General features: G+C 38.7%; 1 protein-coding gene across 3 annotated transcripts in view; it reads left to right on the plus strand.

The window, feature by feature from the left end:
- The window catches only part of MAP3K13 (mitogen-activated protein kinase kinase kinase 13), a 78,215-nt gene that overhangs the window by 20,882 nt on the left and 48,604 nt on the right, over nt 1-8,729 (plus strand). Inside the window, exon 1 of one of the 3 annotated variants that reach the window (XM_072418641.1) lies at nt 3,550-3,783. The exons of the other annotated variants lie outside the window; for them this stretch is intronic. The gene's annotated coding sequence lies outside the window, so the exon portion shown is untranslated. Of the gene's footprint in view, nt 1-3,549; nt 3,784-8,729 lie in introns of those variants that run through there. 3 annotated transcript variants of the gene reach the window in all.

Here is an 8,729-nt window from a genome sequence, read left to right on the forward strand (position 1 = left end):
CAATGATGATAGCTTTATATCCCGGGTCTTCCTCTGGCTTGGTCAGAGTGCTAGTCTATTGTTTAGAGAGCAGTAAAGCTGAAGCTAAACAAAGTGTGATGAACGTATGTGTGATATGTGCTAAGCTGTCCAGTTGTCCCAGCCATGAGTAAAATTTAAAAAAAAATCTAACTGCAAAGATTTACACATCATTAGACAAACAGCACTGTAAATGTTATGCATGCAAACTGTGTACTCAACTGTTTGCCTGGAGTTATGCTGAAAGTGACCCCTGAAAATGTGGAAGTTTTCCCATCCAGCATAGCGGAATGGAGGCCTGGTTTGTTTACCATTAGGTTAGTTCTCCAGAGGGATCTCTGCTCACACCTGTCCAGCAATGGGTTCTAAGATATGTCCCCACTAGATTAAATATCCCACCATTTGCTTTGTGGTTTTCTGGTGAATGTTCTGGTGACAGACCCGTGCTCTATTCTTTCAAACAAATACCAGCGTGTCCTTCAGTGGTATTAGTATGTATCATTTCCAACTGTCAGTCATTTTACAGGATCATGTTTGTAAAATAACTCCATAGATATGCAGCAGTTTGAAGTACACGTGTGGCAGATTTTAGAAGTAGAAGAAAAAATGTATCCACTAGGTTAGGATCACTTGGCTCCTGTACTGTTATGGAAGCACTACTACTTCTTAGGGCTTGTTCAAATGTATAATAAAAAAAATCAGGGCATTACCACTACTTGGCACCTACTATGCACAGCTAGGCATCCACAATCATTTTCAGGTAAAAACATTTTGACACTAATATGGGCATTTGCAACTGCCTGTAAAGGGGTTTTAGGCATTTTTTAAACCATATTTAAAAACTAGGCACTAAGCATTAAAATGTCTGTACATGCTTTTTTAGGCATTTTTTTAACCAATCCCAAGCTGCCCAGGCCTAATGGAGATGCTTCCGCCTCCTGCCAATGCCAGACTGGAAATAGACATTCCCAGTGGCTGGCACCTTCCCGGAAACTTGGCCACCTGCACTGCTGCCAGTGGTACTGAACTGCTCACTGCTACCGCCATTCATTCTATGTGGGTGGTTGTGGGCGGGATGCTACATGTAGCAACTTACCCAAGGGAGCAGGTCTGGGACTTAAGGAAATGGTAACCGCACCACAACCTCACTGCCAGTCTGAACATAGCCTTTCACTTCTCCAAGCATGTCTGTAGAACACAACAGAAATACAAGATTGCATTGCCTTAATTGGAGGGCTTGGGTCACCACTATGCAGCTACTTGTCTGTATGTATTTATCACTGGATGAGTACTTCAGGACTGAGGATAGGAAAAAGAAAACACTAGCTGACTTTCACCAGGCTATTCCACACCATCAATTCATCAGATTGGGATGTCAGAATATAAAGTAAAAAAGATACATGTAAAATTTGGGGGGCTGATACGTTTATGTGACTGCCCTAAGAAAACTTGTAGGGATGATTTGGATTACTTATCTATTTCACCAACAGAAGTTCAGTTAAAAGAAGGGGACAATGGGGATACAGACAACAATAAAACTATTTTTTATTCCTACAAAGGGTCAGCACATATTTTTTTGGTAAACAGAATGCATCTACTTGTATAGAAGCCACTCCATGATTGGCATTCTGAACATTTTCTACCTATAGAGTATACCTGCTATGATTTGCTGCACCTGTAACTAGTAAACTATTCAATTAAATTAACTGTATCTGTAGAAACTGTCAGTGCAGTCCATGACATAATAAAAAAGGTTATACTGTATGTTACCAGTGGGATCTCCATAAAACTGCTCTTATGTGTGTGTAATATGATGGATACATTTTACATAAACCCCAGTTCTCTCCCCCCTTTTCACAAGTGTCCTGGATCCAGTGAATTTAGCATCATGCAAGATTAGTATACAGAATAGACTCTCCTAATGCATTTCATTGTTTCCATCCAGCAGGAAATAAACTGCATCTAATGCACTTGAGCCCCTAGGAAAATGTTTCTTAGCATACAGAAAATGGAAGGAAATGTAATTGTGTAATATGCATTTGTGTGTGAATGTGTGTGTTTGTGTGTGTGTATAGACCTGTAGACTGAGAGCTGCTCAGATTTTTTTCTATCTGACAGAGTTGCATGTGAGAGGAGCAATATATAAACAAAGGCAAAAAATCATAAAAAAATACAAGGCAAAAAATCACTTGCACTTAATCCAGCTAACCAGCACAGAGAATGTAGAGGACAGAGATACTTTATTTTATACATTTTGTAAATATTACTGTACATGTGAAACCTGTCTGAATCTGTGGTCCAATTCTTATAAATGTGAACATTCAAACTAGGGCATAGAGAGAGAAAGAGTGTAGCAAAAGTTGGCCAACTTACTTGATATATGGGGCATCAGGTGCAGCCCCTGGCATTAAAAAAAAGGCAGCACATAATATAAACTGAATATCAAAGCTACAGGAAGCTTTCAAAGACTATAGTAATGCAAAAAAGATGATCAGAGACCATGCAGGACCAACCATGACTTGGGAAATATTGGAGACTGGAGACATGTTTCAGGAGACAGGAGTCATAGACTGGAGACAGGAGTCATAGACTGGAGATAGGTTAGGTAAGCAGTGCCGGGTCTGTAGGTTTTGTACCAGGGAGCAAAAAATAAATTGACAACATTTTACCTGTCCTCTTTCAAGTGATCCTGTACTCACTAAAAATAGAAAGCATAGGCAGTCTGTAAATTAAGAAGGTTTATACTCATCTTTCTGCTCAGGGTCTATTGATCCTTCTACACAACATGCATGTCCTGTACTGATGCAAGGATTGGGTGGTAGAAGCTCAGCACCCAGTTGGAGATCACTATCCAACACACCCAGAAATTTTAGATAATAACAGTGCTTTGAGCTCTTCAAGAGAGAAAAAACATTTAACACACCACCGCAGGAATGGGAATTATGAATCTTCTGTTATAAAATGCTTTAGGCTTAATTTTTTTCATTGGTAACAAACTCCCTTTATAGGTACATTAACATAATGCATGCACGTACCCTGGACATCTTAAGACCCCCAGTGTGTTGTATCTGCTAGCCAGTAAATGTCAGCTATCCAGATCAGCAGAAAGGTACACATGGGAGAGAAAATCTTAAGCAATACGTACATTTACCAGCACAGATCCCTTTTTGCATGCATAGTAAGTCTGCAGGCTTGCGTACAACATGGTATAATATACATACATATGTGTACACACCCTGTATGTGTAACGTGTGTATATATATACAAATATATGTATAATATATATATATATGTAATTTATATGTATAATAAATACAAAGGACAGCGGTATAGGTATGTCATGTCCCAGCTGTCATCCCTTTTATCAGTTCCAAGCTATTGAATGACATTCTGTGATTAGTAGGCTTGGCCTTATGGATGACGGTCATAGGGAGGGCTAGCTGCATGTGCGTTGATGATTATTGGTCGCTATATGCTCCCCCTTACAGCTCAGCTCATTGTGGACGTCACTGCAAGCTCTGTGCTGAATCCTAAAGCAGCTCTTCCCTCTCCATTCATGAATCTCCCGTGACGTCAGAAGAGCCCTGGGCTCCCTATGCAGTGGGCTGCAGGATTGTGTGGGTGGTATCTCCTCATCCCCTACAATATCATTTTCCAAAGCTCCTTACATCTTGATGTAGCTGTATTTCCTGGTGCATTTCCAATGCTTTCTTTTTCCCTGGCATCCTTAGTGAGACAACATGGAAACCAGGCTAATGCAGCAGTGTGAGTATCAGCTGTCTTCTCTTTGTTTTATTCCTTACAATAGGGGCACAGAGGTAGTAGAGTGAATGGGCGAGTTTATATCTGTGCTACAGCGGACAGATGGATTGGTGATGGTCCATCTGTCTCTTCCCATCTCTAGGGCCAATAATGATGTTGTGGGACCAGAAACCTGATACCTCCCTTTGCAGGATGGATCCTACCACACAGATGCTCAGCTGCTGTATTCTAACCATCCCTGCTCTGTCAAACCCCCTTTAAATGAAGTGCAATTTTCCTTTGTAAGACTATACTGGGCCACAGCTGAGCAGAGTCAAGGCAGCAGGGGTCCAACACAAGATATACAACCTCTATTCTACCTCCCATGGCTTCTGTGTCCATACATCTCTAGAAATCTTTGCAGGCGCTTCCATACCATCTACAAGTTTGTGATTTTTTATTATTACTTCTAAAGTTTTACACTTTACTTTCAGTAATATATTTAGTGAGTTCATTCGTATTAAACGAAGGTTTAGTAAATGATGTGCTTGATAATGCTTGCTTGATGATTGATGTGTAGTAAATCATTTTTTGGGGTTAACACTTAATTCTGAATTATTGTGCATTGCATTTTCTAAACGTAAATGAAATCCTTTGCTTATACCGTAGTTACTATTCTGGGGTGGCTGCAGCTTGATATGATTATGACAACTTCTATGGGTCACTGTATTCTAAATGTATTCTTACTACTATAAAATAGATTTGGGTAGAGATATAACATTGGATGTGTCTGTGTATATTTTAGTAATATTTTCTTGTTGGCTGGCTCCAATCACAATGCATAATGTTGTGATGAATGAATAATAATTAAAATGCATACACTGTCATCTACAACCATTGTATAATACTGCCCATGTGAATATAAGGGGTACGCTTGTACAGAATGAGTAGGTAGTTGTGCCCTAGAATTTTCTTTTAGGTGGCAACCATAGTGAGCACACAGTGTTTTAGATATGACTGGGAAGTGGATTTATAAAAGGTGATTTGTGTGTGATGTGGAAAGCACGCTGTCTACATGCATTACTATCCTGTCGTTATCAAAGAGACAAGACATGGTATATTTTTTACTAATATAAAACATTTCTATTCTGCTCATTTCTCAGATGTCATTTACTGCTTATAAAAAGCAACTGGCAGTTTATCTCCTCCTGGCATCTGTGGATTGTGGATGGTATTTCTTTTCATTAACATTCAAGGGGGCAGTTTGTAAATCCAGAAAACATAAACTTTTTTCTGCTGGGATTTAATATTTAATTTTCAGATCAGCACTTAATCTGTTGAAAGATGGTGATCACCTTATTTATAAAGTAGCGATATTACCTGCTTTATATTTTAAAAGAAAGCATCCGCCACTTTCAGAATGGGGAACACCGTGGGCTACAATAAAGTTCAGAGGTGTTTGTTTCAAACACCCCAATGGTCAGTATTGTAGCAATCACCATTACCTTTCATACCCTGAAAGAGACAATTGCAGCTAGAAAAAGTGATAGTCATCAACTCTTTTATTGGGGCTTCTGATTGCCACAAATTTTTAATTCTGACACAGCGATCAATAAATGATTGACATAATAAAAACCTGATCACCCTATTTTTAAATCTGTCACCATAAAAGTGGTTATTAAAGGCAAACAAATATCTATTGTGTGATGGCCACTTCTTTAATATAGACCCCCTATGGAGCTGTGGATTGCATTATGGAAAGCATATTGTAAAACCATGTATTGAAGGACAATTCTGCAGACTAGAAAGTGATTTTGGCACTCTCAGACCAGGTCTTCACAGCCATGCTGCAGCTTTACTTTACTCCAATTACAGAATACATACCATAGCACAGGAAAATGTGTCAGTCTGTGTTTAAATCAAAGCTAAAGCAATCATGGGGAATGTTCAGTTGCTTTCAATGGAAAGCTATGGGACTGTTTGAAGCAAGTGGAGACTAGGCCTTACTTCCTGAGCTACTGCAAGGTCAACACTGGCATAGCCAACCACTAACTTATGTTGGTCCTTAATAAGAAAACATTTGCTTTGGATAAAATTAATAGTCTAATATAAAGCTGCTTGAATTAGTAAATGCATCCACATAACACTTTAATCTTCTTTACTTTTAAAGGGAGAGAATGTAATATGCTGCTTAATGTCTGACACCTTGTAAAACGTAGTGCCCTTTAAAGAGGTAACTTTTGGGGCAGATCTTGATTTCTTGGTTTAGTTCTGCTTAATTATTCTAGCATTGCATACTTAGGACAAAGAGTGGTTATCCTTCAATCATTTTTTTTAAAGGAATTGATTGTCCCAGGTAGAGACAGTTTGAATGGAAATGGGTGACTAGAATAAGTGACTAGAATAAGTATAGTAATTCAATTATAAGATATACAAGTTTTAATATATTGACCATGTGTCATCAAGGGAGAAAATAGGTCTAGGGCTCAAACCTGTCAGGTAGACAGGTGAAGAAGTCATAGCAAGAAAAGAAAAACAGTCAGGTAGGGTAGAAAATGAAGGATGTGCAGTGCTCATGCTAACAAGTAACATAGTGATAGGTGATAAGAGTAAAAAGAGATGGGTTCTTGTTTGGCTGATTTTCCTTTCATTGCCCAGTATAGAGACAAGATTGTAGGAGTTACATGAAGCAGAACTAATCCCCAATATACTCACCTGTCCCTGTTCTGTTGCAGGGCGCTGCCATCTTCTTCATTTTTCTAGATACGATTCTCGGCCATCCTGATTGGCTGGGCCAGGATGATGTAACTCCCGCACAAGCATGTGGAAGTTCATCCAATCCCAGCAAGCCCAGGGGAACCGGGGATTGCTATAACTTGGCAACCAATGCTGAGCTGCGCATGCGCATCTTAGCGTGTTGGACAGTTCCACTGAGCATTGTTCAGGTAAGAATGATTATTATAGAAGGGACATTGCAATAATGTCCTGCCAGATCCATCATTTTAAAAGCCAAACTTTAAAAGAATTGAATCAATTTCCTTTCAATGAGTTTTGGTGTGTGGGTATAGCTGTATAAATCCAAGAACTGGATAAATAGAAATAAATATCCCATGGCAAAAAAACCCAGCCCTTTGGCAGAAAAAAGAAAGTTAAATAGGGATTTTTTAAAAATAGTAATTTTAAATGCAGTATCTTTCCACTGATTTGCTTTCAAGCTAAGCCTATTCTGTAGCACAGTACCCAGCAAAACATTTTACTATGCTTTAGAAACTGTAATGTTGTGTTTTATATAATAGATGATGTTATAGGTTAAAGTTCTTTACTAACGTTTTGGGAACTATGATATTATTTTGAAGGCTGTACATCATCAGTGCCCTATGAATTTTCTGTACTACTAGATAGACATGCGTCATCCTAAGCCATTGAAAGTTATACAAGCGATAACTTTGTAGTGTTTACTAATGTACATTAGAGAGAGAACACAACAGTACAACAATCCGTAATAGGGGCATTTAAGGACACAGCTGTTTACTTGAAAGAAAATGTATAGGAACAGGTACTCAAAAAGAAACCTCGAAATACCCAGTCATGTATAGTATATTCAGGTCGTATTTTTCAGTATTGCTTTCTTTCTAATTATATGAAGGATTATTATTATTATTATTATTAATATTATTATTGTTAAACAGGATTTATATTACGCAGCACTGTACATTAAATAGGGATTGAGTCATGACAACAGAATCAAGTGATAACAAATTTCTTTGTGGACTTATTTTCAAATATAAGCTCCAAATAACCCAATGTAAAATTTAAATTATAGCTTTGAGAAATTAGTAAATGAGAAACTATGGTTAAAGTTACAGCATTCTGCAATGCATAAGGGTAGTCCAAATTTTTGAACCTCCCCATAAATCGTATGTTGTACAGTGCTTATCAAAGCATGGGGCACAGCAATGTTCCCCTGCAGTACAGTTCATGGGGCGTGTGTATAACATAGTAACTGTATTTGTTTTTTGCTTTTATTTGTACTATACCAGGTTCCCCATTATTTACCTGTAGCCCAGGAGAGGTCTCAAACTAGAGCTTTCACCCTCTTCCATGTGTCATGGACTACTCTGGGTAGGGTGGTGTTCTAGATCTTTAATGAATATGACGGGATGTCCTCTTCCTTCATTGCTTGGTGTCATAGAAAATAATGCAAAAGTACCGTATTTTTCGCCGTATAAGACGCTCCGGAATATAGGACGCATCCAATTCTAAAGGAGGAAAATCTAGAAAAAAAAGATTCTGAAAGATTATTCCCCTTCTGATCTCTCATGTGCCATTCAAATTCCCCTTCTGATCACTCTGTGTCATTCAAATTCCCCTTCTGATCACTCTGTGTCATTCAAATTCCCCTTCTGATCACTCTGTGTCATTCAAATTCCCCATCTGATCTCTCTGTGCTTTTATTCCACTGTACGGCAGTTAGGACAGGGAACAGCAGGGGGCGCTGTGTCGGCTTCTTTCACTGCAGCCAGGAGATGACACGCGCTGCCAGAGAGGAGCGGAGACACACGCTGCATGCAGCCAGTGAGGAGAAGAGACACACGCAGGATCGGGTATCAGGTGAGTATCTTATTTTAATTATTTTATAACACATTTGTCGTATAGGACGCACCAACTTTTCCCCCCCAGTTTTGGGGAAGAAAAAGTGAGTCTTATACGGCAAAAAATACAGTAGTTTTTATTTACAAACTAGCAACAGGCGATGGAAATATGGGGCAAGTCCAGGGCCATAGGCTCACAAATCAAATATTGTGATGTACAAATAGATTGAAGTAATATTTGGGTTTTGGGAGAGGGTAATTCACTGGCCTTCATTGATTTGTTTGTTGGGACATATTATTATTATTATTATTATTATTAAACAGGATTTATATAGCGCCAACATATTACGCAGCGCTGTACATTAAATAGGGATTGCA

Source organism: Pyxicephalus adspersus, chromosome 7, assembly GCF_032062135.1.
Source record: "Pyxicephalus adspersus chromosome 7, UCB_Pads_2.0, whole genome shotgun sequence".
NCBI lineage: Eukaryota > Metazoa > Chordata > Amphibia > Anura > Pyxicephalidae > Pyxicephalus > Pyxicephalus adspersus.